The sequence below is a fragment of the Aphelocoma coerulescens genome, unplaced genomic scaffold (assembly GCF_041296385.1).
Source record: "Aphelocoma coerulescens isolate FSJ_1873_10779 unplaced genomic scaffold, UR_Acoe_1.0 HiC_scaffold_220, whole genome shotgun sequence".
Classification (NCBI taxonomy): Eukaryota; Metazoa; Chordata; class Aves; order Passeriformes; family Corvidae; genus Aphelocoma; species Aphelocoma coerulescens.
In genome coordinates, this window is record NW_027183566.1 from 185001 (window position 1) to 192500 (window position 7500).

Genomic DNA, 7500 nt, shown 5'->3' on the forward strand with positions numbered 1-7500 from the left:
GTGTCTTGGCCGGGCCCCGCCAGCCCGGCGCTAGGCGGCGGGGTAGACCTGGTGTCTTGGCCGGGCCCCGCCAGCCCGGCGCTAGGCGGCGGGGTAGACCTGGTGTCTTGGCCGGGCCCCGCCAGCCGGGCGCTAGGCGGCGGGGTAGACCTGGTGTCTTCGCCTGCGCCCTGCAAGCCTGTTGGCGCAGCGGGGAAGACCTGCTGTTCTCGCCTGGCCCGGCCAGCCGGGCGCTCAGCGGCGGGGTACACCTGCTGCCCCTGTCCGGCCGTGCCAGCCTGACCTTTAGCGGCGGGGTAGACCTGGTGTCTCGGCCGGGCCCCGCCAGCCCGGCGCTAGGCGGCGGGGTAGACCTGGTGTCTTGGCCGGGCCCCGCCAGCCGGGCGCTAGGCGGCGGGGTAGACCTGGTGTCTTCGCCTGCGCCCTGCAAGCCTGTTGGCGCAGCGGGGAAGACCTGCTGTTCTCGCCTGGCCCGGCCAGCCGGGCGCTCAGCGGCGGGGTACACCTGCTACCCCTGTCCGGCCGTGCCAGCCTGACCTTTAGCGGCGGGGTAGACCTGGTGTCTTGGCCGGGCCCCGCCCGGCCGGGTGCTAGGCGCCGGGGTAGACCTGGTTGCTTCGCCTGGCCCCGCCCAGCTTAACGCTTACCGCCGGGGTAGACCTGTTAACTTCGCCCGGCTCCGCCCGGCCGGGCGCTTAGCGCCGGGCGACGCCGGTTGGCTTCGCCCGGCCCCGCCCGGCCCAATGCTTAGCGCCGGAGGATGCCTCTTGGCTTCGCCGGGCCCCGCCCGGCCGGGCGCTTAGCGCCGGGGGACGCCCCTTGGCTTCACCCGGCCCCGCCCGGCCGGGCGCTTAGCGCCGGGCCACGCCGGTTGGCTTCGCCCGGCTCCGCCCGGCCTAACGCTTAGCGCCGGGGGACGCCCCTTGGCTTCACCCGGCCCCGCCCGGCCGGGCGCTCAGCGCCGGGCCACGCCGGTTGGCTTCGCCCGGCCCCGCTCGGCCTAACGCTTAGCGCCGGGGTAGACCTGGTTGCTTCGCCCGGCCCCGCCCGGCTGGGCGCTTAGCGCCGGGGGACGCCCCTTGGCTTCACCCGGCCCCGCCCGGCCGGGCGCTCAGCGCCGGGCCACGCCGGTTGGCTTCGCCCGGCCCCGCTCGGCCTAACGCTTAGCGCCGGGGTGGACCTGGTTGCTTCGCCCGGCCCCGCCCGGCTGGGCGCTCAGCGCCGGGGGACGCCCCTTGGCTTCACCCGGCCCCGCCCGGCCTAACGCTTAGCGCCGGGGGACGCCCCTTGGCTTCACCCGGCCCCGCCCGGCCGGGCGCGCAGCGCCGGGCCACGCCGGTTGGCTTCGCCCGGCCCCGCCCGGCCTAACGCTTAGCGCCGGGGTAGACCTGGTTGCTTCGCCCGGCCCCGCCCGGCTGGGCGCTCAGCGCCGGGGGACGCCCCTTGGCTTCACCCGGCCCCGCCCGGCCTAACGCTTAGCGCCGGGGGACGCCCCTTGGCTTCACCCGGCCCCGCCCGGCCGGGCGCGCAGCGCCGGGCCACGCTGGTTGGCTTCGCCCGGCCCCGCTCGGCCTAACGCTTAGCGCCGGGGTAGACCTGGTTGCTTCGCCCGGTTCCGCCCGGCTGGGCGCTTAGCGCCGGCGGACACCTGTTGGCTTCTCCGGCTCCGCCCAGCCGGGTGCTTAACGCTGGCCGACGCTTGTTGGCTTTGCCAGGCCCCGCCCGGCCGGGCGCTTAGCGCCGGGCCACGCCTCTTGGCTTCGCCATGCCCCGCCCGGCTGGGCGCTTAGCACCGGGCGACGCCTGTTGGCTTCCCCCGTCCGGCCCTATGGGTTTGCCGTGTAGCTCTGGGCAGACCTCCTTCTCCAGGCCCCGCTTGGAACCCTAGTCACATGAGCGGCCCGTAGATTTGTTTCCTTTGTAGATTTCTCCTCCTGGAGCTCGGGGCCTGCCCCCTGCCCACCTCCCCTCCCCCCCACCCCCCCAATGTGGGTGGACCCGGCCTCCCCTCCTGGTGCTGGGGAGACCAGGTCTCGTCGATCGGACCCGCAGCCCCGGGACCCAGTCCAGGCCCGCGAGCACGTCTTGGGCGGCCAGCCCGCACGTCTGGCAGCCCCGCACGCACCCGCCACACACGGCAGCTCGCACGCGCTGGTCCCCCCCTCCCCCCCCCCCGCCCCGAAAGCTGGGACGTGAAGGCGAGTGACTTTCGGTCCCAGACGGCGGCGTCCCTTCTGGCTCCATGCCTGAGCGGCCGTCAGCGTCACCCCCTGCCGCGCGCTTCCCCAGCTCCAGCCCGCCCTGTCGCCACCCTGCCTGCAGCCCGCTCCCCATGCCACTGCCGGAGAGGGAAGGAGGGACTCTTTAGGAGCCGGCGGCGTTCCCGCCGCCTCCGTGCCAAAACGGCCAGCAGCATCCGCTCTCTAAGCCCGGCTCCCGGCCCTCGAAAGCCTGCCGTGCCCTTGCCCCACCTCCCACCTTGATTTCTGCATCTCTCACTCCCTCATCCGCCCGCCTCGCTTCCGTCCTGCCGCAGGCTTGACCGGGGCTGGGGGTAGGCAGGAAGGAACGCCATCGAACCGAGAGGCTCAGAGCGACCTGAACAGGATGCTTCTTCAAAAAGAGACAGTGCCAAGCATCCCGCCACCACCTCCAGACTGTCGCTGGCCCTACTTCTGCACCAGGCTCTCGGCCTGCTCGCCGAACACCCTGGCTGCCTCGGCACCCAAGTCCTCGCCCCCCTGCTGCTGCCGTCGCCGCCGTCCGAACTGGCTGATGGGACCCTGGGCAGGGGCGAGAAAAGTCTGAGGGTGGCGCCAGGGAGGCAGATGGTGGAGAGCAGGAGTGCCCCCAACCCTCGAGAGACAGGGCGACGGGAGGGAGGGGGACGGAGCGCATCTGCGGCAAGTGTGCGCGTCCATGCGCAGGCGTGCCTATGTCTGTGTGTGTCTGTCTGTGTCGATGAGTGTGCAGCTGTGGCCGTCCGCGGCAAAAAGAGAGGGGGGCGGCGGGGCTGTGAGTGGGTCTGAGAGTCCCTGTGTCTGCCTATCTCTCCGTGTGAACATGGGCCGGGGGCCGCCCGCTCCCTGCCAGCATCGGGCGCCTCGGCGCGGCGCCCCCGCGGCCCGCCGGAGCGGCGGCGGGGGCCGGGGACCTCGGCGGACCCTGAAAGAACCGGCCCGAAGGCGGCCGCCCGGCCCCGGCCCCGGCCCCGGCCCCGGCCGCCGGCCCCGGCCCCGGCCCCGGCCCCGGCCGCCGGCCCCGGCCCCGGCCCGGGCCCCCGCCCCGGCCCTCGCCGGCGGGCGGGGCTCGTCCCGCCGGGGCTCGCCCGCTGCCTGCCGGCCTCGGGCACCGGGGCGCGGCGCCCCCGCGGCCCCCCGAAGCGGCGGCGGGAGACGGGGACCTCGGCGGACCCCGAAAGAACCGGCCCGAAGGCGGCCGCCCGGTCCCCCCGGCCTCGGCCCCGGCCCCTCCTGGTGGGCGGGGCCAGTCGCGCCGGCGGCCATCGGCTTCGTTCCCTGTTCCTATGCACCTGCTTCCCCTCCCCGCTGTCTCCCTAGAGGTGCTCTGCTCTGGTGGGGCTGGGCGTGGTGCCCGGGGTGGGGTGGGGAGGGGCGTCCGTTTTGGTGCGTCAATGTGTGTGGGCTGGCCGAGCTAAGGGCACACGATCCTCCCGAGCGTGGCCGGCTGTGGTGTGGGCGCCCAAGAAAACGGAGTAAAATTCGCAAAGAATTTTTTTTTTCCCCAGGAAACTTCCTTGTTCCTAGCAGAAGAAAGATGTACTCGTTCAAAAATTAAAGGTTGAGTTTTGTCGAAAATACGTATTGGTCTTGAAACCGGGTTCTCAGGCGGGACAGGGCTGCTAGAGCCATACGGTTCCGGGGCGTTCCGGGGCTGTGGGGTTCCCCCGGCTCAGGGATGGCAGGAGGATGCCTTGTCTCCGGGGTCGGCTGCGGCCACCAGCGGTTGCCGGAGCCGTCAGCGTACTGTCCCGGCAGCGTCCGGCCAGAGGGCGAACAGGTCTACCCGGATCCGGGCTCGGCCGCGGCCGCCGGCCGTGCCACGAAACCGCCCGCGTGGCTCCCCTGGCGGCGCCCGGTCTCGGCGTGAACAGGTCTACCCGGCCCGGGGACGGCTCCGGGCGGACAGGTCTACCCGGATCCGGGCCCGGCCGCGGCCGCCGCCCGGCCCTCGCCGGCGGGCGGGGCTCGTCCCGCCGGGGCTCGCCCGCTGCCTGCCGGCCTCGGGCACCTGGGCGCGGCGCCCCCGCGGCCCCCCGAAGCGGCGGCGGGAGACGGGGACCTCGGCGGACCCCGAAAGAACCGGCCCGAAGGCGGCCGCCCGGTCCCCCCGGCCTCGGCCCCGGCCCCTCCTGGTGGGCGGGGCCAGTCGCGCCGGCGGCCATCGGCTTCGTTCCCTGTTCCTATGCACCTGCTTCCCCTCCCCGCTGTCTCCCTAGAGGTGCTCTGCTCTGGTGGGGCTGGGCGTGGTGCCCGGGGTGGGGTGGGGAGGGGCGTCCGTTTTGGTGCGTCAATGTGTGTGGGCTGGCCGAGCTAAGGGCACACGATCCTCCCGAGCGTGGCCGGCTGTGGTGTGGGCGCCCAAGAAAACGGAGTAAAATTCGCAAAGAATTTTTTTTTTCCCCAGGAAACTTCCTTGTTCCTAGCAGAAGAAAGATGTACTCGTTCAAAAATTAAAGGTTGAGTTTTGTCGAAAATACGTATTGGTCTTGAAACCGGGTTCTCAGGCGGGACAGGGCTGCTAGAGCCATACGGTTCCGGGGCGTTCCGGGGCTGTGGGGTTCCCCCGGCTCAGGGATGGCAGGAGGATGCCTTGTCTCCGGGGTCGGCTGCGGCCACCAGCGGTTGCCGGAGCCGTCAGCGTACTGTCCCGGCAGCGTCCGGCCAGAGGGCGAACAGGTCTACCCGGATCCGGGCTCGGCCGCGGCCGCCGGCCGTGCCACGAAACCGCCCGCGTGGCTCCCCTGGCGGCGCCCGGTCTCGGCGTGAACAGGTCTACCCGGCCCGGGGACGGCTCCGGGCGGACAGGTCTACCCGGATCCGGGCCCGGCCCCGGCCGCCGCCCGGCCCTCGCCGGCGGGCGGGGCTCGTCCCGCCGGGGCTCGCCCGCTGCCTGCCGGCCTCGGGCACCTGGGCGCGGCGCCCCCGCGGCCCCCCGAAGCGGCGGCGGGAGACGGGGACCTCGGCGGACCCCGAAAGAACCGGCCCGAAGGCGGCCGCCCGGTCCCCCCGGCCTCGGCCCCGGCCCCTCCTGGTGGGCGGGGCCAGTCGCGCCGGCGGCCATCGGCTTCGTTCCCTGTTCCTATGCACCTGCTTCCCCTCCCCGCTGTCTCCCTAGAGGTGCTCTGCTCTGGTGGGGCTGGGCGTGGTGCCCGGGGTGGGGTGGGGAGGGGCGTCCGTTTTGGTGCGTCAATGTGTGTGGGCTGGCCGAGCTAAGGGCACACGATCCTCCCGAGCGTGGCCGGCTGTGGTGTGGGCGCCCAAGAAAACGGAGTAAAATTCGCAAAGAATTTTTTTTTTCCCCAGGAAACTTCCTTGTTCCTAGCAGAAGAAAGATGTACTCGTTCAAAAATTAAAGGTTGAGTTTTGTCGAAAATACGTATTGGTCTTGAAACCGGGTTCTCAGGCGGGACAGGGCTGCTAGAGCCATACGGTTCCGGGGCGTTCCGGGGCTGTGGGGTTCCCCCGGCTCAGGGATGGCAGGAGGATGCCTTGTCTCCGGGGTCGGCTGCGGCCACCAGCGGTTGCCGGAGCCGTCAGCGTACTGTCCCGGCAGCGTCCGGCCAGAGGGCGAACAGGTCTACCCGGATCCGGGCTCGGCCGCGGCCGCCGGCCGTGCCACGAAACTGCCCGCGTGGCTCCCCTGGCGGCGCCCGGTCTCGGCGTGAACAGGTCTACCCGGCCCGGGGAAGGCTCCGGGCGGACAGGTCTACCCGGATCCGGGCCCGGCCGCGGCCGCCGGCCGCGCCCCGAAACCGTCGGCGTGGCGCCGCGGTGGTGCCCGGTCGCGGGGCGAACAGGTCTACCCAGCTCCGGCGGGACTTAGGCAAATTTCGGCAGGGGCCGGGTAGACCTGTTGCCCCACCCGTCCTGGAAGTTCACCAAGGGGTCGCTGTTTCTGGCTGCCTCCAGTTGCGTCATGGTAGGAGGCGGCGTGCGCCAGCGCACCGCCCCGGTCAAGTACGATTGGTTCTCTTGGAGGCGTCCGGGGCCTTGGACTCGTCTGTCCGTATTATGGGAGCGGGTGATGGGCCGTGTCCCCGCAGGCTGGCGGTGCCTGTGTCGAAGGTCGAGAGCGGCGGCCGCGCGCGCGGTTGCCAGAACGAAGAGTGTCGAATAAGCGGGATATGAGTCGCGTGGCTTTTATCCTGGTTTCACAGCCCCAGTTGATGGGAAAGGCCGAAAAAGAGAGAGACTGTGTGAGCCGCTTGTCGGCCTAGGTGGGGTGGCGAGAGACCCGTGAGTGTATCCTCCCTCCGACCCTGGCGGCTGCCGACTCCGTGCAGGGGGGCCGCAGGGGAAAGTCCGGTGGTGGCCGAGGCGGCGGCGCCTCGTTCCTTTTCTGCCCGGCCTTAAGCCGGTGCCCGCTCGGCGGGCTCGGTTTTCGGCTGTCAGTCTGGTGCGGTGGCTGGCAGCCGGTGGGGTGGACGCGGCCGGGGCGCGCTCTGTTTCGCGGAGCCCCGACGGGGCTTTTCCCGGCCCTTCCCTGAGAGCTCCGAGGATGGGCCCAGTTGGCCGAGGTGGCGGCGCCCCGTTCCCGGCTCCCGACCTGTGCTTGGTGTGTCGGCGGTGCCACGGGGACGCTCCGGTGGGGCGTGCGGCCTTGCCTCCGGCCTCGCCCGGTTGGCCGAGGGGCTCGGTGACGGGAGTCGCCCGATGTTGTGGCGGGGCGGCGGCGCCTCGCCCCCCCCCCCGCTGTGTGTTGAAGTCGTCCCCCTTCCTCGGCCCTAAGCTGGGGAACCCGCGTAGCGGGCGGGAAGGTCTCAGGGGCGGCGGCCGGCCTGCGGTGGCCGGCTGCCGAGAGCGGACCGGAAGCCCGACAAGAGAGAGCCCTGTGAGAATGCTTGCCGGCGAGGCGGCGGCGCCTCGCCCTTCCTTGTTTTCGGCCGGCATCGACTGAGCCGCGACGCTGGGGCGGCCCGTGGTGTCGGGCCTGTCCCGGCTGCCGTGGTTGCCGGTGGGCTGGGTTGCGAGAAGGTCCGCTGTTTCAGGCGTGTGTGCCGGCTTGTGCGGTTGCACTGGGGGGGTGCCTGCCCCGGCCTTACGCTGTTTGTTTTTTTTTTTTTTCTCGCGGCCTTAAGCCGCCGCGGCACGACGGAGAAGCGCGGCACAAAGGCGCGCGGGCCACGAACGCCGAAAGGGAGAGAGACGAGAAGGAGGCGTTCTTTGAGAGGTCGTTGGGATTAAAGGGGGGGGGAGTGAGAGGCGCGCGCCTCGCCCCCCAGGCCCGCGGCCCCCGTGGGTAGCACGGGGTTATGTG